Source organism: Erpetoichthys calabaricus, chromosome 14 (genome assembly GCF_900747795.2).
Source record: "Erpetoichthys calabaricus chromosome 14, fErpCal1.3, whole genome shotgun sequence".
Taxonomy (NCBI): Eukaryota; Metazoa; Chordata; class Cladistia; order Polypteriformes; family Polypteridae; genus Erpetoichthys; species Erpetoichthys calabaricus.
Window position 1 is genome coordinate 76587788 of NC_041407.2, and position 24228 is coordinate 76612015.

A 24228-nucleotide genomic window follows, 5' to 3' on the forward strand; every position below is an offset into this window, starting at 1 on the left:
GCAGACCCCCGTGACCCTGTGTTAGGATAGAGCGGGTTGGACAATGACTGACTGACTGACTGTATAATAAAGTGCTGGCCCTGAATATTATTATTCGGTACCATTTGATCAGTAGTGACAATGAGTGTGTCTGGTGTTGCCACCTTACAGCACTTTGACCCTGTTTGATTCCAGACTGTCGGAGATGCCCGGTCTTCAAAAGCTCATATGGGTTTTCTTCCAGATCAGTTTACCAGGTATAAGTGAGCATTTAAGGGTGTCCTACAAACAACTGGTGTCACAGCCAGGGCTAACTTATATCAAAACAGGCTTTGGCCTCCCGCCACTATGACCATTGAAAAACTGGGTTCAGAAAATGAATGTGTGCTTTAAAGCGATCATTCACTCCATCTGTTACCCATTTTGCAGTCCTTTGGAGTTGGCTGGGTGTCACAGCCTCTCAGTCAATCAGTCTTTATTTTATACAGCATGCTTCGTAGAGTGTATCATTTACTCAGTAAGAAATTACACATTTCAAAATGAACAGTAAATACGAAAAATTTCAAAATCGTTACATTGAAAGAGTGAAGTGTTCATAAGTAAAGAATAACAGATGAACATCCTGAGGGCGAGTATGGCAAAATCAGGATTAGCAGAGTTGGAATAGAAATAGATAAATACACTTTATACAGGCATACAGTTATAGTCAAGTAGACCAACACACAAGACAGCAGAGGTGAGTCTTTAAAAGTGAGCTGAATGAGTCCATGGATGGAGCTTCAGGAACAGCCCCAGGGAGTAGCAGCCACAAAGCTCAATGAAGTCTTTTCAGAGGTTGCCAGCAAATGTTTTCATGCTTGCTGTATTTTACCTACTAGTCGAAGTCTGTAACAGGGCACTCAGGACAGTCAGTGGCTAAAACCTTACAATCCCTGGAGTGTGTTGGGGCAGATAGTTATGAAATACAGAAACACCATAGACTGGGCACATCCTTATAGGACAAATGAACATCTAGAGTGAAGTGCTACCACTGGACTGCGAGATGAAAAAATAGCCAAGCGAGGAAATCTGCAACAAAACAAAGAGAATCTTCAGTTGATACAAGGAGGACCTGAAAGCTGTTTTTGAGCTCTGCTTAATTTGGCAGCACCAACAAGCAAGTGGCCGAGCCTTAGTTCTCTAAATGATTACTAACATTGTGACTGTTACTGTATATTACATATAAACTGCTCAAAAAAATTAAAGGAACACTTTTGACAACACATCAGCTCTCAATGGGGAAAAAAAAATCATGCTGGATATCCATATTGATATGGACTGGGTAATGTGTTAGGAATGAAAGGATGCCACATCATTTGATGGAAATGAAAATTATCAACCTACAGAGGGCAGAATTCAGACACCCCGAAAATCAAAGTGAAAAAATGATGCGGCAGGCTAGTCCATTTTGCCGAAATTTCATTGCAGCAACTCCAAATTGTACTCAGTAGTTTGTATGTCCCCCATGTGCTTGTATGCATGGCTGACAATGTCGGGGCATGCTCCTAATGAGACAACGGATGGTGTCCCGGAGGATCTCCTCCCAGATCTGGAGCAGGGCATCACTGAGCTCCAGGACAGTCTGAGATGCAACCTGGCGGCGTTGGATGGACAGAAACATAATGTCCCAGAGGTGTTCTATTGGATTTAGGTCAGGCAAGCATGGGGGCCAGTCAATGGTATCAATTCCTTCATCCACCAGGAACTGCCTGCATACTCTCGCCACCTGAGGCCGGGCATTTTTGTGCACCAGGATGAACACAGGACCCACTGCACCAGCACAGGGTCTGACAATGGGTCCAAGAATTTCATCCCGATGCCTAACGGTAGTCAAGGTGCCGTTGTCTAGCCTGTAGAGGTCTATGCGTCCTTCCATGGATATGCCTCCCCAGACCATCACTAACCCTTCACCAAACCAGACATGCTGAATGATGTTACAGGCTGCATAACATTCTCCACGGCTTCTCCAGACCTTTTCACGTCTGTCACATGTGCTCAGGATGAACCTGCTCTCATCTGTGAAAAGCACAGGAAGCAAGCGGTGGATCTGCCAATTCTGGTATTCTATGGCAAATGCCAATCGAGCTCCACGGTGCCAGGCAGGCAGTGAGCACAGAGCCTACTAGAGAACATCAGGCCCTCAGGCCACCCTCATGAAGTCTGTTTCTGATTGTTTGCTCAAAGACATTCACACCACTGGCCTGCTGGAGGTTATTTTATAGGGCTCTGGCAGTACTCATCCTGTTCCTCCTTGCCCAAAAGAGTAGATACCGGTCCTGCTGATGGGTTAAGGACCTTCTACGGCATTGTTCAGCTCTCCTACAGTAACTGCCTGTCTCGTGGAATCTCCTCTATACCCTTGAGACTGTGCTGGGAGACACAGCAAACCTTCTGGCAATGGAACGTACTGATGTGCCTTCCTGGACAAGCTGGACTACCTGTGCAACCTCTGTAGGGTCCAGGTATCGCCTCATGCTACCAGTAGTGACACTGACCGTAGCCAAATGCAAAACTAGTGAAAAAACAGTCAGAAAAGATGAGGAGGGAAAAATGTCAGTGGCCTCCACCTGTTAAACCATTCCTGCTTTGGTGGTCATCTCATTGTTGCCCCTCTGTGGTTAATTTCATTAACACTAAAGCAGCTGAAACTGATTAACAACTCCCTCTGCTACTTAACTGACCAGATCAATACCCCTGAAGTTTCATTGACTTGATGCTATACTCTGATTAAAAAGTGTTCCTTTAATTTTTTTGAGCAGTTTATTTTGTTATAATGTGTCATTTTGTCCCCAACCTATTATATACATACTGCTCATCTCAGTGTATCACCAAGTCAGTTAAGCTTCACGGATATCAGTCTGTCCAGTTGGGAAGCATAAGTTATTTTGAATCAACTTCACCTGCGTTGGTGCAAATGAAAGTGACACCAGGTGCACTGGAGAGGCAGTGAAAAATGTACACGTTATATAGAGTTCTGTAACAAAGGTTAACGCTGAAGGTTGCAGCCACAGCAGAGGTAACTTATGAAAAAGGATTTCAAACGTGCTAATCAGACTGAGGACAGAGTAAAGATGAAGACAGCAGGGCCAGGGCCTGTGCTTCGACTATAACCTCTTCTAATTGACTTTACTGATGTTGTTTCTGATATCGTATGGAGGCTATACCGAGAGTAAAAGGAGGCCCTACCCAGTATTATTATACTGTTGCTAATAATTTGCTCAGTGAGTGTACCATATATATGGAAGTGCTTTTATTTTATTATGTATTAAGAAACCCAATATCCATTATGAACAATGCCACACATCCTCTCTAGGTAATTTCAGCTAATACATTATTCAGCAGAAGTGTGTCAAAAAACGCTACTGGGGCTCCTTCATACATATGGCAAATACATCTTGTAATCAGCAGGGGGCACCACCGAACACCCAAACCCTAGACTCAATCAAACTCTACACAACCATGGGTTCAAATCATGTCTGTTTTACTACTCACAGACTTCAATCAACAGTACAGCACAGCCACAGAGTCAACAGCACAGTTATATGCAATTCTGCTCTCTCCTTCCACCAGTTCCAAGAGCTTAGTCCTCTGCCTACCAACACTGTGTCTCATGGCCATGGAGAAGCGGCTATTTTTGTCTTTGACTAGGGTATGGTCTGTCTGAAGCACCCCCGGGCCAGACAGGAGTCCCACAAAGTAGGGACCATATTTCTCAGCAGCTCCCCATGGCAGCACCCATGGAACCCAACAGGGCTCTACTCCAACTCCCATGATGCACTGTGGGTATCCAAAAGGGAACATGAATCCCAGGGATACTGCCTCCTAGCATATCAGGGAATACAGTATCCACTTGCTATTGTTGTCCAGTGTACTGGCCTCCCAGCTGGGTAAGTATTCCTATTCCCATCCAGTCATAAAGCCTGTCCTTCCATTCTCCTTTATTGTGGCATGCTATCTGGGCCAGGAATCACGCTCTGGGACGCCAATCTTTCTCCAGCAGCAATCACAGCCTGCAAAATGGTGCATTGTGACTGCCCTCTTATCTTTAGCCAAATCAGACGTTTTCTTCTTTTTTGTAATTCTTGTGTGTGTTTGACGGAGGTTGCTGTTGTTGTTTGTTATATTATCTCTTGAGCTTCTGTAAAAAGTGAAATTCCCCTTTTGGCACAAATCAAGTTCTACCTATCTGCCTATTTTTATGTTAATATTTGTGTTACATCTGTAACTGATTCAATAAAAACAAAGATACTGGACACCGTGCTGACACATGCTTGTTCATTCAGATTTGTTTTCTTGATTGGCATGCTTTACCCTGTATTCAAACATCATGACAGCTTGGCTGATGCTGAGACTTCCCTCTCTACTAATCCATTCATGTTTTCATCTATATTTTTTTCCATTTCAGAGTTGTGGGGCCAATGGCCTGAAAGACAGAATGCACATTCATGTAGGCACACATCCACTCTCACTCATTGCAGAACAACTAGACTAGCACATACAACCTGTCTTTGGTATACATACTGTTAGCATCCATTTTATGATTTGTGTCTTGGCCCCATGAGCTCTGAGGCAGCAGTTTCAATCCCTGTGGCTCTCCTTTTACTAATGTACTGTATAAAACAAGGAAGTGTGGTAAATATTTTGTATATGGTCCAGATATAAAAATATTGTAACAGATCTCAGCTTCAGATGGCACTCAGACCAGTTCAGTTTCCCAACTGAACTTGAACCTGTGATTTCACACTGATCAGCGCAGCTGAAAAACAAGCGACTTAAGCTGCTAAATTAAGGGAAGAGCTCAGGAAGGGGCAGCCACTGACTCTCCTTCAGTGCGGATTAGAGATGTCGGGCTCACTCTTTAACTCTGTTACACTAGGATTGCTTTCATTCTTCTCGCAGCTAACAATACAGCCAAAGCAGCAGTGGTCTAATTGATGGTAATCTGGACAGACATTGCAAAGCTTAGTGCTTATAGATGTGTATTTCAAACTAGCAGATCTTGTTTAGGTCTCAGCTGGAGTTCTGCTGATCCTGCTTGCAAACAGGGCTGACATGTCTGCGTTGACACCTGATTAATGACCTTAATGCAGGTTTTGTAATGATCCAGGAGTAGGAATAGCACACCAGCTGACACCCAAGAGATAATCTGGTGGACAACACCCAAATTTCTTCGAAACATGCTACCAATTCACCCATCAGCTTTCTTATCCCTTGAGGCTCATGTTGTGTAAACTTTTATTGCTTAATCCATGCCCTTGTACTTAACTACCAACTGCTGCTTAAGTAGTTCTACAACTTAGAATTGTTCCTATTCTTTAAAAGGTTGAGGGAAAATGAGTGAATTGAGTCATGAGTAAAATAGCTTCAGAAGTAAATGTCTCAGCCTCCAGCCAACTGTCTATGCCACCCACCACTTCACTCGTCTTCATTAATGTTTTATTAAACAAAATAAACCAACAGAAAACTCACTCAGTACCAAGTATTCTCTTCAGCCATGTATAGAGTAGAAGACAACCATAAATGTGGTCATGCTATACCCCAGCACGAAGGGAAGAAATCTTCTCTAGATGCTCTCCAACATCATGTGTGTGACATGGGGATCCTAACAGAGAAAAACACAGTACAAGATGATCATTTCTTTCAGGCTAAAATCCACCATTATTAAGATGTCCTTTTGATTCCACTTCAGTAGAATTATTGGCCAGGGCTGTTAATACAGCAAACTGCCAACTGCTGCTTAAGTAGTTCTACCACTTTGTATTGTTCCTGTTCTTTAAAAGGTTGAAGAAAAATGGATGAATTGAGTCATGAGTCAAAATAGCTTCAAAAATAGATGTCACCACCTCCAGTCCTCCAGAGTTGGATGGATGGATGGATAAAGGCAAACAATAAAAGTCATACTAAATATGGAGTAGTCAAATTAAATAATACCACAAATCTTTCAGCCTCCCCACAGACGTGCATAAAGACAGACTGCAATGAAAGGACTTAAATGGGACGTCCACTGCCTTTAACTGACGGGCTCACTGTAGCATTGTTTTAAGGGCTTGTGTTGATCCTGCTGTTTTTACATACCTACATATTACTGTATGCATTTATTGAAATAGAATAATCTAATTTGAGTGGCATGGGGACCTGGAGCCAATTGTAGTGGCATTGGACACAAGGTTGTGTGATGGACAACACACATGGTTGGGCGTCTCAGCTGGGAAGGGGTATGGTTCCTTAAGCAGACAGAAGGCCAGCCTGATGCCACCACCAAGAAGCAGGGCAAAGATCATCCTATCTTGCCTAGAGGAAAGGCAGAAGATGCCTATGATAAAGTGGGTACACTGGCATCCCGGCTGGGTTGGACCCAGAAACATTACCAGGCCAGGAGACCAGCATAATGGCAGGATTGGGGGAAATGAACACTATTGAATATCCTCTTCCCCATATGCTGGGTGGCAGCACCCTTAGATTACAATTCCTACATGGACACCCGTAGGGCATGCTGGAACCTGTAGTTCTGTGATGCTGCCTTGTTGATTCCCCTGTGGGCCAGCAGGGGGAGCTGAGGGGATTAATCCCTACTTTGTGGGACTTCCGAATGACCCGAAAGTACTTCCATTGGGCTATGCCTCGGCACCGGAAGTACTCCCGGGTCCAAGACAAAAGGAACCGCCCTGCCACATACGGGTGAGTCAGAGTCAGGTGGAAGTGGACGAAGCTCGCCTGGGAAGTGGAGAGGAGGAGAAAGACAAGAGAGAGCGTGAGGAGATGTATATTATTTGCACTTCTGGAGCCTTTGTGAAAGGTAGTACTGGCAATAATATATCTTTATTTTAATAGGACTTGTGTCTATGAGGTTGTGTCTGGGGTTGGGTGCTTTCAGGCGCCCCCTGGGGTCCATAGTTTGAATGAATTGTAGATCAGGTGCCAGTACAAGACAGGGAGAATTCATTTATATACAAATTTTTTTTTGCAAAGCAAGTGCTTAGAAAAAACAGTCAAGCAGACACGTGAAGAATATGCAAACTTCATACAGATAGTGATGGGACTGAGATTTAATTCTAGTTAGCGGGTGATGTGAGGAAGTTTTTATGTTTGTTGTTAAAATTCTTAATAATTTGTCTTTTTCCTCCAAAAGGCTCTTTTTCAAACAGGCCAACCATCTCTTCTGCTTAATCTATTTCAATATCACAGGTGCCATGACCTATAATTCTAGCTTGGCACAAGGAAAAAATCAACTTTAGTGAGAGAGAAGCCATGGAATCACACGACACACACATGAGACTGCTTCCCAGCTGAATCAAATGCACATATCTTTGATACATGGGAGGAAAACCCTGAAGATAAAGAGAGGACAATGTAAACCACTACGCCACCAACCCACCCACTCACCAAAACTTGATTTGCCACGCAAGGAACAGTGTATCAAATGTCAACGTTATATTTCAAACATACTTTACGTTTAAGCTGTAACTCTTTATACAAGCAATGGATAGAAAATGATTTAGGGCTTTGGCTCTAATGTTATAATCAGCCTAGGTGTCAAAAAAGTGAACATCAAAATCATATGTATTCAGAATTAGAATCACATGTATAAAACGCATAGCAGGAAATTGATTCCATTGTGTTATTTTTGACTCTCCATGTATAGTTACATGACAAACATGCACACAATTGATAAGTACACACCTGAAGAAAATACAAAAAAGGAGTGTAAGCATATACCCACACAGAGCAAAGCACTGTAAGAAATACTGAATGACTAGTGAGTTAAGTAGCAGCTGTATGTAAGAATATTGTGCAATATTCTGGGGGGAACTTGTGAAGGGAGAGCTGAATTAACCATTTATGAGCTAAATGGCCTGTGGAAAGAAACTCTTCTTATATCTGCTCATTCTGGCATAATTTAATCAATAACATCTGGCAGATAGGAGAAGTTCAACGAGATTCTGGCCTGGATGTGACAGGCTGGTGATGACACTGGAATAGTACAGGTCCTATAAAGAGGGAAGACTAATACCAATGAACTTTTCTGCAGACCTGACTATTTCTTGTAGCCTGCTCATGTCATATTTCCTCTTTACTTTACCCATCCATCCACCCATCTACCAATCTACTGTCATTTCTTTCAGGCTAAAATCCATCATTATTAAAACACACTTTTGATGCCACCTCAATAGCAGCTCTAGCCAGGGCTGTTAATACAGCAAACTGCCAACTCCCGCTTAAGTAGCCCTACCACTTAGAATTGTTCCTGTTCTTTAAATGGTTCATCCATATTTCAGCTAGGTTAATCCAATTAGGCCTTATGGAGAGCCAGAGCCTACAATGGAAGTGTTGACGTCTAGGAAGTAACCAACACAAGCCAGGGGAACCAGTCCATTGTGGAGAAAACTCACAGGCACCCACACTCATTCTTCTTGGGCCGCTTCTACCAACCTGTAAATCTGTTTAGGTGTATGAGAGGAAAACACATTCGGATGCTGAATAACATCCAAAATCTACCAACACAGTGCCCTGGCTGGGATTTGAACCTGGTCTCCTGGAGCTGTGAAGCAACAGTGCTAAATATTTTAATTTTTGACTTTCATAATTCTTACAAATGTCTGATAAAATTAATTGGTCCATCCATCTAGTCATTTTGGGACAGGTAACTCAAACTGGACTTGACTGCTGCACATAATGGACACCTACCACCAGACAGCTCACCGCAAAAGGGCAGACGCTAAATTATTTTCAGCCACAGTTTGTTTTCTTCTATGCTTTTAATACAGATGACATTTCCCATACATTCTTTGGACTTTATCTATTTTCTAATCTGCTTATCCTGTCCAGTTTAGGTAAGCAGTGTCTATCCCAGCAGCACTGGACACAAAGCCAGACACCAATTCTGAATGAAGCACAGATTAGTATGGACTCCTAATTATACACTTTCATTAATAAGTTAGAGCGTACTGCTGTTATTAAATGTTACAGAGACTGTTTGATAAATGTAAGAGTTTTGCTGTTTTTTTTTTGTGGATGAGAATCAACAGGATATTAACCACATATTGCAGAGCACGTACAGGTTCTTCAATGTAGCTTGAAAATGTCATTGTGCAACATTCCAAAGACCAGTTTATCATATGTGTCCCAGCTACAGCCACTAAGCTTTTGCTTGTGTTTGCTTGAGTAGGTGTTGGCAAGATTCAAAACTGTTCTGCCCCAGGCAACAATAACTTTCTCTCACACTGGTGTTCACATGTTGATACCGAACAATTTTAATTATGACTTACAAGTGTTGCTGTAAGGCTCCCCTACAGCTTGTTTCATGCTGTTGAGTTTAGAAATGCAGAATGGCTTTTTCTTAATGCAACACATAACTTTTAGAACAAACTAGCTTTTGTTTCCATGAAAGGCAAGTGTTAAGGATGCCATATGAATAGGGAAACACCGTTAAAAAAGAAAAACAACCCACACCTCACAATGACTGGTCTATGATGGGCCTACAGTCTGGAACTGATCAAGCAGAACATTAATGTACAAAGTCACAGAACATCTTCTGAGTTTTCATGGACTAAAGTGCGATGATACACTAGTCCCATCCACTCTTGTCTTTTTTTAACAGCATATGTTGTTTTTGTTATAAATACACTGTAATGTATCACCACAAACAGAATTATACAGCAAGTCATGGCCCACTACATCCATCCATCCATTTTTCAACCCGCTGAATCTGAACACAGGGTCACGGGGGTCTGCTGGAGCCAATCCCAGCCAACACAGGGCACAAGGCAGGAACCAATCCCGGGCAGGGTGCCAACCCACCGCAGTGGCCCACTACAAGCCAAGCTCAAAGTCAACATGTCCGACAGACAGACAGACAGGCAGAGACAGATAGATAGATAGATAGATAGATAGATAGATAGATAGATAGATAGATAGATAGATAGATAGATAGATAGATAGATAGATAGATAGATAGATAGATAGATAGATAGATAGATAGATAGATAGATATTTAATAATGTATACAAATTTAAATATAACCTTCAGGAAAACTCTCCCTTTTATCTATGCCAAGAAACTGTGCAACATTCTGGTGATCTATAAAAATAGCAGGACAAATACCTCCATGATACCATAATAAGGATCATTTCTGTGAGAGCACTTTGAAATTCTTACTTGTAGGTAGTAATCAACATGCAATACATCACCACTTTCAAGCACCATGATGAATTTAGTATAATTATCTTAGTTTAAAATTTCTGTCACCCTCTCCTTAAATAAATATCATAAAGTAAAATATAGGTAATACTGAAGACAGATACCAAGGAAGAAGTGAAACACAGAACAGGAACCGGCAATGAATATCATGAAGAAGAGTGAGCTCTAAAGCCGATGTCGCATTACGAGTCTTCAAGTTGTTGGGTATGTCAGACTTGCAGACTACAGTTGCTGATCTCACAGAACTTGTCAATTTACATGACTGAAAAATCATTAGACGTGTAATGCCTGACAGACCCAGTGCTGTATGAAGGGTTAACAGGTATGGCAAGTTCAGCCTCAATCTTTGCATTTTTTCTTTTTCCCGTTCTGTTGAGGTAACTAAAACATGACGTATCAGAGACATGTACTTCTATTCTGTTAATTCTTGTCACTGCATACATGCATTGTACTTCTGCATGAGCATTCATTCAATGTTAGCTCTCATGCATATAAACCTAGCCCCCATGACTAGAGACTCCGGGCAAGTTGTGGCCTAGTTGGAGTGAGTTGCTGGGCATGTCATATTACATGACTGTTTTCATGGGAGCATCTGACTCACCTACATGATGTAAATGAAGGCTATGACTGAAAATCACTGGAAAAGTTGTGTAATGTGACATGGCCTTAAAGCAATGACCAGCTACTGTAGTACCCCGATAGAAAATTATTCTGTTTTCTAGAATCTTAGCTTAAGTATTTGTAACTCATTAATGAATTGACTGGAAAGTTATACAACCTGGCTCCAACAGGAAAGGGCTACATAATAAGTACAAACAAATCAGAGCACAATTAGAGTCTGTGTTTCCGAATATGTTTTCACCTGTTTACATTGCAACGCTGGGCTGGCATTTTCAGAAGTACAATATATTGCCCTGGAGATCAATTTCAAAAGTCTCTGTTTTCGGGGGCTAAAAATACTGGAGTAGTGTGGAAGAATGTGACTAATGTCTATGTTTTTAAGCAAAAACACATAAGGCATTCGAACAACAGTAAATCATTAACATTTCTAATCAGGACATAAACATGGCATACTATTGCGATTATGGATGGGGTTTTCAGGCAACAGTACTCTAGGGTGACCTCTTGCTGCCTGTATGGATATGCTGTATGTATAGGCTACCAGACCATCCAATATAGACAGGGGTCCTTCAGACCATAATGGTTAGCAAGTCTGCTTCCTATTTATGAGAGGCATGATGGCTCAACTAATGTCACAAGTGTCTGATTCTTCTGGTGTGAGGCCACAGAGGACTACAAGGAAGCCCATATAACTACTCTCTGTAATGGAGATGTCACTAGGGATTGGTGGAATCTTGACGCCTGGATAAACAATGGACACACTTGCCACCATGTAGCTGCCTCATCCAGAAAGTAAATCTGGAGCTGGGAGCAAAAATAAACCATGGGGGAATTGTGAAATAAATGTGTTGCCAGTGCCACATCAAGTTTACATGTAGGAAATGAGTAATGACAACGGCTCCCTGATAAGGGAGAAACAGCATTAGAAATAAGAAGTAGATGCTTCACTTTAAAATAGGAAAGCATAAAAATAGGGATGCCACAGAATTTAACATGGGGATACTGTATAGACCCAGTGAAGCAGGAAGAACTTTTACTACTTCAGTTCTTCTTTTCTACCCCTTTCTTGACCGTTGTGTGCTAAATACATTTTCATATTTCTGGACTACTTTTTTTAGTTACTTACTCTGGGTTAGAGACATTCTAAAGCGTGCTCTAATATTTCTATGTAATTAAATGGGTCTACCAACAGCTCTAAATGCCAACTAGTGGAGTTAAGCCAGGAGAAATCTCCTTGAGGAGAGGAGAACCGTGTTAGTTGCTGATTCATGAACAACAAATTGGATTTCCCTTCTCTTTCAACAACTGAAAGCCATTCCCATCTAAGACACATATGCCGTTCATAAGTTACACACTTTGTTACAGCAAAGGTGACAACATTTAAGCCACATACAGTATTCCACTTTTAGAGAGTTTTGAGTTCATCGTAAATTTATTCTGTCTTAGTTTATGTCCTCACTAATACAATTGCACATTGGTACAGCATATCTCTGTTCCTTCTGCTTAGAAAAGCCAATTAGCTAACATTAAACTAAAAAAGTAATTAACTAAGAAACTGTAAAGCAATGTGGAAAAAGCAAGGGCTAAGCCAAGACTAATGCTTCAAATAGGCCATCCGGAGCTGCTCAGCGGGTGGGCTATTTCAGCATTTGGAGTTTAATTGCCAAGAAGCTGGAACTGATGGGGGTCAATGTAAACATCACAGATTATTGCATTGTAAAGTACAACATGCCAGTCTAAATTGACTTTTTGATCTAATGAAAGTACAAATATAGCCAAAATAAAGTATTGAATGCTCCGAGTCTGTGTTTGAATAACATAAAAGATTCTACTATACACATTAGTCAAAGCTTCCTTGAAACAACTGCCATTACGATTTTGTCATCGCCTCACTTCTCACCTTGGGCAGATCTCAAGTTCTCAGCACACCTGCAAATAATAGCATTGCTGTTAAAAATGCCAGAAGGATCACTGGTATTTACTTTGATGCACTCGTCAGGTAAGCCAAGACAGCTGGCACATATATAGGCTGTACATGATGGGTTTTAGCATGTAAGGTTGCAACACAAATGTAAAGAAAAACAGTTTTCTAAAGCTGTGACATCTGTGAAGGATACCACATACAATAAAGAATAAAGTGGGGCTCATTTATACTTTTCTTATACTGTAGCTTGTAAGGGTTAGAATAAATTTAATATCTGAAATGACATGCAATGAAATGGAAAAACTGTGACATATTACGTACTAACAGCTGTTTTTTTTTTACCGCACGTCAACATGGAAATAAGCAATTCAACTACATTGAGAATTTAGGCAGGAAAAAAGTGCAAGGAGAGAGTAAATATGCATGTTGAAAGGTAAACAAGAAAGACACTTTGGACTATCAGCTTGTTTAATGCTGAACATATCAGTTCAAACTGTAAGGTGTTCCTCCTAAGTATGTTAGTGAAGAAGAGGCTCAAGATAATTCCAGCTGCAGGAAATCAATGTCATCATCTACGTTTTGACTTAATTTTTAGTAGTAGAAACATATACAAAATAAAGGGTCATTCATTTACACAATACTGAAACCATTTTTGGTTGTTGTTTCCTTTGTAGGTGTTAGTAAATATAAAAACATGAAGAATGAACGTGTATTTCAGGTCGTCTGAAAATATTTGTTGTTGCTAAGCCTATCTGCTGCTAAGTTTTTCAGGCATTCTCAGAACATCTCCTGACTTAATTAACAGTTCAGAAACCAAGTATAGGCAGGAGTAAGCAATTTGATGTCCAATAAAATGTTTAAAATAGAATGGAATGTGCTAAATCTCAAGTGCTTTAAAACAAAACAGCCCTGGCAGTAGTAAGGCAGCCTGTAATAAGCAGGCAGGTGCTAAAAGTGGGATGTATTTTGGGGAAGGGCATGGCAATGTCAAGTCTTATGTAAGACTGTGTTGTCAGTTAGACATGTCCTCCCATATTAACTCCTGTCGTGGTACAGCTGTGAGGCTGCTGTTAGGTTTAGAGGAACCTTAATTAACAAGCTTAGCTGCAAAATGGAGGAGGCATGGGAGGCTTTTTAAAAGGTTGGAGTATGCTTGTAATGGTAAAGAGATCAAGATTGCTAAAGTAAAAACTAAACATCGGGGGCGTAGGGGTGATTCTGGGAGTTCAACATCGCAGCAGGTCAAACTTTTTAAGTTTTGAATATTTGTCTTGAACCCTCTGGATATGGTCTAGACAGGAGATCTAATAATAGGAAGGGCTAACCAAGAGGAGTCTACCGTTTTCAGTAAAAAGAAATCTGAATTCTCACTTATGCTGTCCTTATCCATCATGGCACTGAGGGGACAGTTCTCTGTTAAACTTCTAATATCATGGAGTCCATTTATTTTCAGACATATTTTTTGGGAATATTAGAATTTTTTTGTGGGAAAAACAATACCATGGTTAAAGTTATTAATTTATCCTGAATATGAAATCACCTGTCATTTTCAAACCCAATCCATCTATTCATTGTTTGAAGACACCCATCCCAGTATGAAGTTGCAGTGGTTCTTTGTTTGTACCAGCAGCGTAAACTACAAGGCAGAAAGCAACTCTTGGACAGAGTGCCTAGCCAACACAGGGTATATCATACATATACGTACACTCACTCTAAAAGGCACAATTTTATGTCAGAGAGCCTCAAAGCAACTCTTTGGCATGTGGTAGAAAACCCATATAGCCCTGAACTTTTTTAAAGTTCCTAACTCAAAACGCGAAACATCATCTAGCTTCAGCTTTATTTTTTGTCGGTAGAAAAGAATATGAAGAGTAGGAAAAGTTTAGAGTGCATCATACAAATGCCAGATGTGACAATAAATTTAATTTTCAAAACGCCATTTTAAAGGAAACTTGCAGGTAATTAAAAGATGTCCAAAATTCATTTAATGCATTTTTGATGGTTTAGTCTACATCATTTTTAGGAATTCTCTACCATTTATGAGTAATGGAAATCACACATCCCTTTGATGAAGCCTCACCACTGTCCAGTCTACAGTACTGAGCTGATGTTTATACTATGTTTAATTGTGTCAAAAGAGAGATGGTTTTGATTTTTGATATTTTTGGTACTTACATAGATCAGAATATTTAGACTACTACCTGACACCCCAAACCAGATTTTTGTTTTCGAAGGTACACAGCAAGAACATACAGTATAACGTAGGTGTGAACAGTCTCTCAGTGTTTCCACAAGTGTACCTTAAATATGAATAACAGAGGTATACCACAAAAACCAACAGTTAAAAACAGAAGATCAGATGTTTTATGTAAAAATAAAAGCAGCAACAATGTTCTCCTCATAAGTTCTGAAGTAATAAACTTTACTGAAGTTTCCAACCCATGGGTCATTTACCAATATAAATGAGACTGATGCTGCTAATTGGTTGCTCTAAGCTGTAGTGCTGTGTGATGGAGTGGAACTTGACTGACTGGAAATGATTTTGACACCTTTTAACACAAGGTTTACATGCCAGGTTTAATTTGCTTTATAAGCATAATGAAAGCCTAACCCTTCTAACAATGGAAACCACCTAAATCTCATTAAAACCTCATATATACTATTTTAGTATTAACCAGTGAACCAGAACAGTTTGCATAAACCAAAACCAAGCAAATTAACTTAAAAATGAAACTTATTAGATGACTATTTTTTTTAATTTTATTGAATTTATTAAAATCAAATAACATTCCATACACATAACTCAAATTTTACAAAAAAAAAAAAAAAAAGGTTCGAAAAAAATCAACCCCCACCCCTGAGAAAGAGAGCTAGGCCAGCAGTGTAAAACTTTATGCTAGTAAAAACAAATGAAGAGATAAAATAATAAATGAATAAACATAAATGGAGTAAAAGAGGGAAGAGAACCTGCTTCCTCAATTTAAATGCTTATTCTAAAATATTATTGATTAGATCTTGCCAGGTTTTGAAAATGTTTTGTACAGATCCTCTAAGTACGAATTTGATTTGATTTGATGACTAATTTAAATATCACCTCAAGAGACAATTAAGTGTCTTTACATACAAATCCAATTCTGGTTTAACATTTCACCTTTCTAAATCTAACATGTTTGACAAGTAGTTTAGCCTGAGGTCTATCTTCAAGCTGATCTCCACCTTCATTATTAATTTCATATGTTATCACCATAGCCAGGGAAATACAAATAAAAGTTGAGTTGTCTGTGTAGATCAGAATCATGTGAACAATGGAGACAAAACCAACGGCTGAAAATACATTTTATCCGAATGACTTTATTATTGCTTTACTTTAATATATTAATTACGGGGTATATAACTTTATATTATTTTGAAAAGAAAGGAAATAGTTTATATACGGGCGGCACGGTGGCGCAGTGGGTAGCGCTGCTGCCTTGCAGTTGGGAGACCTGGGGACCCGGGTTCACTTCCCGGGTCCGCCCTGCGTGGAGTTTGCATGTTCTCCCCGTGTCTGCGTGGGTTTCCTCCGGGCGCTCCGGTTTCCTCCCACAGTCCAAAGACATGCAGGTTAGGTGGATTGGCGTTTCTAAATTGCCCCTAGTGTGTGCTTGGTGTGTGGGTGTGTTTGTGTGTGTGTCCTGCGGTGGGTTGGCACCCTGCCCAAGATTGTTTCCTGCCTTGTGCCCTGTGTTGGCTGGGATTGGCTCCAGCAGACCCCCGTGACCCTGTGTTCGGATTCAGCGGGTTGGAAAATGGATGGATGGATAGTTTATATACTGCACACAGATGAACAAGTATACAGTGTAAATGTGTTTTTATGTGCTCTATGTATTCATCACTAAAAGAATAGGATGGGACCTTGAACTAATTTAAATGTTATATTTATTCACTTAGCAGAAACTTTTATCCAAAGCAATTTACAATTTATTTGTTCACTACTTTTAAGATGAATGAACAGGACCATTAACTACTATTAAGTCCCTATATTTATATCATCACAAAACAGCCTACAAACTTATTTTTACATCAAATAAACTTTCACAATTGTTAGTTGTCCTAAACATTGCAATAATGTTATGGAATATTAGGAATAGCCCAGGTGGAATCAGCAATATTAAAAGGGTATAAGCAGACAAAGCACAGACACAATACAAATATTCATAATAGAAATATTAATAAAAAATTAATGTAAATGTAATCAGCCCTTATTTCTCCCACATAAACTCATGAGTAATGTAAGCTTATACTCGTCTCTACCTTTCTTTGTTTTGTGGTGTGCACAAAAGACACTAAATTTAATGTTGTGTAATGATTGCTAGATAAAAAATGACATCTTATTATTTGTATGACATTTCCTTTAAATAAATACCTGAAACAGTTATGTAATAATTGCGCTACACCCTTTGACGCATCAATATAAAGTGTATTAAAGGTACTTGTTCACCTGTACAGTATTACTTGCCACCAGACTGTGTTACTGTTGAGAATGCAAAAAAAGAAGGAAAAACTACACTTACAACTTGCCTTCTATAGTTGTGCCTGACAGTCTTAACTGCAAATTGTACTCACAATGTTTGTATCTTCCAAGTGTCAATAAATTACAAATTTACAAAGTTCCTCCAGTTGTAACAGAAGTCTGTCATTAGCTAAACTTCACCTGAGCCAATCCTCCTGCAGATATATAAAATTTATTGATGATTTTGAAAGGTTTGTATTCATTTACCAGAGAGTCTCAATAAACATAGATTTGTGTTGCTATGTTTAGTTTTGTTGTCTTATGTTCAGAAATGCAACACATTTTAAAAATGCTCCTTGAACATTAATACGTGAATCACTTTTATTCCACTATTAACGTTACATAAATTTAATTTATCTTTTACAATCTTAATCAAAAAATTCCTTAATGTGAACAAAAAGTGAACAATGATGCGCATCTGTTCCATGTTTACATTAAGGTAATATATTACAAAAACCTGCTGATCTTTGCATATGTCTTGTTGCACTATGTGCAATGGGTGACAGTGCCTATTAATTTTAAAGCATATGGCAATCTGCTAAAATCTTTTGCATTTGATTCACTTTAAATACATTTTTAGGCTTACTTTAAAAAAATATGCAGTAAAAGATAACAAGACATCAATATTTTTTAACATTTAAGACATTACCAAATACCTTAATGCAAGAACTGCAGATGAAACATGGCTCGTGTAGAAGAGCCAAACTACACCTCAGTCTTAAAGTATTCTAACCCTAGTTGAGTAAAACAAGAAAAAATAAGACAGACGTAATAACAATGGAAAAATATATGCCATTCTTTATTTCTTGATCTCAATTCACAATTATAGTATAAAATAATGGATTTAAACCAAGGGGGCGGTTTTATTATATATAGAACATGTTATAAATCCAAGTATAAAACAAGTCTTCTTATAACCTTAACCAATACAGAATATTGTCTGTTTTTAAATTTGTATATACAGGTGCTGGTCATAAAATTAGAATATCATGACAAAGTTGATTTATTTCAGTAATTCCATTCAAAAAGTGAAACTTGTATATTAGATTCATTCATTACACACAGACTGATGTATTTCAAATGTTTATTTCTTTTAATGTTGATGATTATAACTGACAACTAATGAAAGTCCCAAATTCAGTATCTCGGAAAATTAGAATATTGTGAAAAGGTTCAATATTGAAGACACCTGGTGCCACACTCTAATCAGCTAATTAACTCAAAACACCTGCAAAAGCCTTTAAATTGTCCCTCAGTCTAGTTCTGTAGGCTACACAATCATGGGGAAGACTGCTGACTTGACAGTTGTCCAAAAGACGACCATTGACACCTTGCACAAGGAGGGCAAGACACAAAAGGTCATTGCTAAAGAGGCTGGCTGTTCACAGAACTCTGTGTCCAAACACATTAATAGAGAGGCGAAGGGAAGGACAAGATGTGGTAGAAAAAAGTGTACAAGCAATGGGGATAACCGCACCCTGGAGAGGATTGTGAAACAAAACCCATTCAAAAATGTGGGGGAGATTCACAAAGAGTGGACTGCAGCTGGAGTCAGTGGTTCAAGAACCACCACGCACAGACGTATGCAAGACATGGGTTTCAGCTGTCGCATTCCTTGTGTCAAGCCACTCTTGAACAAGAGACAGCGTCAGAAGCGTCTCACCTGGGCTAAAGACAAAAAGGACTGGACTGCTGCTGAGTGGTCCAAAGTTATGTTCTCTTATGAAAGTAAATTTTGCATTTCCTTTGGAAATCAAGGTCCCAGAGTCTGGAGGAAGAGAGGAGAGGCACAGAATCCACGTTGCGTGAGGTCCAGTGTAAAGTTTCCACAGTCAGTGATGGTTTGGGGTGCCATGTCATCTGCTGGTGTTGGTCCATTGTGTTTTCGGAGGTCCAAGGTCAACGCAGCCATCTACCAGGAAGTTTTAGAGCACTCCATGCTTCCTGCTGCTGACGAACTTTATGGAGATGCAGATTTAATTTTCCAACAGGACCTGGCACCTGCACACAGTGCCAAAGCTACCAGTACCTGGTTTAAGGACCATGGTATCCCTGTTTTTGATTGGCCAGCAAACTCGCCTGACCTTAACCCCATAGAAAATCTATGGGGTATTGTGAAGAGGAAGATGCAATACGACAGACCCAACAATTCAGAAGAGCTGAAGGCCACTATCAGAGCAACATGGGCTCTCATAACACCTGAGCAGTGCCACAGACTGATCGACTCCATGCCACGCCGCATTGCTACAGTAATCCAGGCCAAAGGAGCCCCAACTAAATATTGAGTGCTGTACATGCTCATACATTTCATGTTCATACCTTTCAGTTGGCCAACATTTCTAAAAATCCTTTTTTTGCACTGGTCTTAATTGATATTCTAATTTTCCGTGATACTGAATTTGGGACTTTCATTAGTTGTCAGTTATAATCATCAACATTAAAAGAAATAAACATTTGAAATACATCAGTCTGTGTGTAATGAATGAATCTAATATACAAGTTTCACTTTTTGAATGGAATTACTGAAATAAATCAACTTTGTCATGATATTCTAATTTTATGACCAGCACCTGTACATGGCTTCCCAATGGTCCAAATAATTAGCCACTTAAGTCATGTGGAAGATCTTAATCTTAAGTCTAGAGTACTGAGTGTTGGCTGGCTTGGAATCCACACAATTTTTCACAACATCTAGTTAACATTTACTATAATTGCTATCCTTAAGACCCGTGCTTGAGAGTTAAAAAAAATACACTTAAACATTGCAGAATGACAAATCTACACTTGTTTTCCCCAATACTACTTGTCTATTACATATATGCATAAAAGGAATTATTTTTTTTTGGCCTTCGAACCCCAAAAGGTTTACTGTTGGCTAAATCATTACTAGCGGGAGTGTTTATTTCCATTTCTCTCTGCCATCTGATCATATTATGTTTTCTAACTGGATGCTAATTTTATCATTTCTACCATTAGAGACCTACATTTGTCCACTATACTTATACTTATACATGTTCAATTTTTCTTTTACAGATTGTAAAGCACTTTGTAGCCACACTTTTGTATGAAGGGCAGAACAGTCACAGTATTTTGCACTGGTAGGTCTGAATTTCATCCTGGTCACATTCTATGTGAAGTCTGCATTTTTCTCCCCCATATCTGTCTGGGCGTTTGTCCAGGTACTCCAGTTTTCCCAGCATTCTGAATGAGGTGCAATCTGTGTTGTTTGGCGACTCCAAACTAGCCTGGTTTGAGTTCATGTGGGTGCCCAATTCATTGTACACTTGACTGAAGTGTTGCCCTGTCCAGGGTTGGTTACTACCTTGCCTTTGATGCTTTGAGAAAGGCTCTGACTCCCAAAAACCTTACAATAAAATTAGGAAGGTTCAGACAATTGATTTATATTAAACACAGGCTTATTACCATTAAACTAAAAGAACAAAAAATCTTTATATCTGCAGGGGCAGTACAGTAGTACAGTGCTCAGAGCTGCCACATTATGTATCCAACTCCCTGGGTTTGACAATGCCCTGCATGCCCATCTGACACAAACATATGCACATCAGGTTCATTAGCCCGGTGTACAAGTGCCCGAGTGGGACATGTGATGGACTGCATGGCATGCAGGACTGCTTTCTACTTTGCATCTACTCCTGCAGGCATAGACTCTGTCCCCCACTACCCTGACCTGGTCAGAGAAGGTTATGCAACTCATTTAGCGGACACCAATAACTAACAAAAAATACAGTAACCACTATACATATACATTACATATATATGTATAAACGAGCACTTATATGAATCTTTACCAAAAAAGTACAAAATAAACAGGCAACAGAAAAAATAATTTTGTATAGAGAACAAAAAAAAAACATTAATAAAATAAAGAATCAAAAGGGGTCCTAAATTATTCCTACTTGCTGTTAACTTTCTGCATATACAGATTAAATAAATACCTCCGGTAACATGTACAACTTTTATTATTCTTTGTATTATTCCATGCATTATATAGGCATTTTAATTGACTAGCAAAACTAGAAAATGTGCCAGAAAATGTTTTCTTACAGTACAATAGCACTGTCAAATACAACAGCACAAAAACAAAATGGCTGAAACCAAATTTGCAAAATCTTATTTTTTTTTAACAGATCTTTATAACACCGAGTACACATATGGAAATGTTAAAGATAATATGTGAAGAGAATACTATGTGAAAATGTAACTTTTTTAGAATAACGTGCAAAAAAATAAGCTTTTCTAGTAAATCAAATTCTAGAAATCCAAAGGTCAAATTGAACGCATATACAGTGTAGGTATGAGGACTTGGCTGTTGGTTCAGGATCTGTCACTAGTTTAACGTTTACTCTGAGCTGTAACTATAAAAACACACATATAAAACAATGGTACAGTATCCAACTTGAATGAAGGTGTCTGCGAAAAACATCCTAATAAATCCTGAAAGAAGATTCTCCATTCTGCTTAATTCAATTCAAGGAGTCAGAGGCTATCCTAGTGGCAGCAAGCGAAAGTCAGGAAGGGTCTCTGAACGGGGCGCCATCTCGTCGCAAGAAATACAAAGTCAGGCATCGTAAACTGGCATTGTAAGCTGGATGCTTTTGGCTAAATTTTCGCTTTCTTTGCAGGACTTCATTCATCACTGATACACCGCACTTCCTTTGTTTTGTAATTCAAATTTCAGCTACGTGTCGCCGTCTTGTGGACGCGCTATCTAATCAATCGATTGAATTTTAAAACCAGTATGTCGGTATAATCACGTATGTTGCTGAACATTTTTAGACTGTGTACATGACCGCACCCTGCTGTACACTGACATTCTGACCATGGCTATTTCCTGCCTTGCGTTTACAGTTGTTTGTGATAGACCCCAGCTTTCCACGGCGTAATTCGAGTGGATTAAGCGGGTTCCACAATAAAGGGATGGAAGGATGTTAAAGTCGCGAGAGACATTAATTACAGCTGTAAACCTTGCGAAAATACCATCTGAGTGAACCTTTTTCAGCGTTTGTGGCAGCTTTGACGTTAATCCGAGTTAAAAAAAATGGCAGCACTGTCACATCTGCTTTCTAAGAAAGACAAAAAACGGTTAATAAGCAGAAAACCTCATCACTACATGGCACCTATCACAAGGCTTCTGGTACACGCGTTTTACGTTTCTGCCGCTCTCGCTCAGTTTTTCAATGTTGCTCCATGAAATAAAGTCCCACCCAAAAAACACTCGGAGCAAACCAATCACCGACTGGATTTGAGCTTCCGGTCGCGCAATACTTAGAGATTGACAGCCAAGCAGTCCAAACGAAGCTGCTTGCAAGTAAACCGTTTTATTGAGCGAATGCGACGTTAACAACAAGATTCAGTAATCTGATTGAACTAACCACGGCACTACTAACAGGCAGCCTTACAGCGTTAGCTGCAACGCTTTCTAATTGCAAGCATTTAAGTACAGCGAGGTGGATTCTTTCCATTGGGGCAAACGAGAGAAAGGTGACCTGCCCGGTAGGAGAGCTGCGGCGTGTGTGAATCCCCGCAATGTCTTCTTTTAATCTGTAACCATCAACCATTATAATCGACAACAAAAACTCATGAGCTTTTTTGGTTTCATTCACTTGTTATCAAGAGCGGCGTTTGAAGGTGAGAAGTGGGGTGCTTTTGAGGTCCGCGTGCCCCGTTCGAGCGGATTTTTCAAGTTATATTCCCCAGTGTATACTGCACATATTTGAGATGCTTCTAAGAGGAACTCTTTTTTAAAATCCGTCATCAAGGTCAAATTCCGTATATGTACGTCTTTGAAAACATTCCACAATCCGAATATTAATGCACAAAAACATGTATCGCTAATGATACGCGGCTGACATGACATCAACGTGAGTTACGTCTATGACATCCTTCATATCGAGACTCAGAGTACACTTGCAATTTGGGTACTTTTCTAGAAGCGGCCCTGCTAATTTCTGCATGACATCGCATTTCGCAATGTCGTGGTATTGTCACGAATTATGAATTGCACTTTTTAAATTGATTATATCGTTATATTTTGATAAAGTCTGATGTGTTATCTTGCAAAATTTAACTGAATACTGTAATTAGAAAATCGTGTATGTTAACATCATTTTTATTAAATTCGCGCGCAAATTTATACAGTCCACACATACCGGTAACAGCGTTTGACGTAACCAGCCCCGCGTGGGGTTGGTCAGCTAGGCCCCGTACACCCCTAAGGCTGCCCTCTGCTTGTTATTAAAGTGACTATTGCATTGGTAACCGACTGAGCAAACCAGACATTTGGAAACATCAGGCCGTTTATGTAACCCCTGCAGGAGACCCCCCCCCCCCATGGTCGTACCCCTCCGGTAGGAGGCGGCCAAGGTGGAAACACGCTCACTTGAAGCTGATAAGCATCTGTATACCTTTGGGTGTTTTTTGCGTCTAGCACCTTACATTGCAACGGAGAATGAGTATGGCAACTGCATTTGAATCAACTGTATGCCCGCTCGGCCATTTTATATTAACTGTATTACAAGGCAGAGACGAAGACAGACTGGGCGTCTGTTCTAACATCACCATATAAAATATTGTGTCGTGTCCCATCTCGTGAACGACGCTCATTAACTACTCAGTGATATGCCTTTACCTGTAGAGATGTTACTCTTCTCCGGGTGCTAATAGCAAGCAAATTAAAATTAAAGTCAGCACGTCTCCCAACATTCAGCCTAAATGCAAACTGGAGCGGTCTGAGCCGGCTAGTCGGTAAAGCTATTCTATTGGTTTATGCCGCTGTCAATCTTTTTTTTTTGGCCGCGCTAGGTTTACTATTAACAGAGTACGCGGATCAATCCTACTAAATTCAATATATTAACACAGACACACCAACCTACGAAATTAGTTATAAAATTTGATT

General features: G+C 39.7%; 1 long non-coding RNA gene across 1 annotated transcript; it reads right to left on the reverse strand.

The window, feature by feature from the left end:
• Nucleotides 1-476: 476 nt before the first annotated feature.
• On the reverse strand, nt 477-24046 carry LOC127525897 (uncharacterized). The gene is made up of 3 exons (XR_007933511.1): nt 23962-24046; nt 5488-5620; nt 477-1047 (listed from the first exon to the last, which is right to left on the reverse strand). It is a non-coding gene; the product is annotated as an uncharacterized LOC127525897 (long non-coding RNA).
• Between the last annotated feature and the right edge of the window lie 182 nt (nt 24047-24228).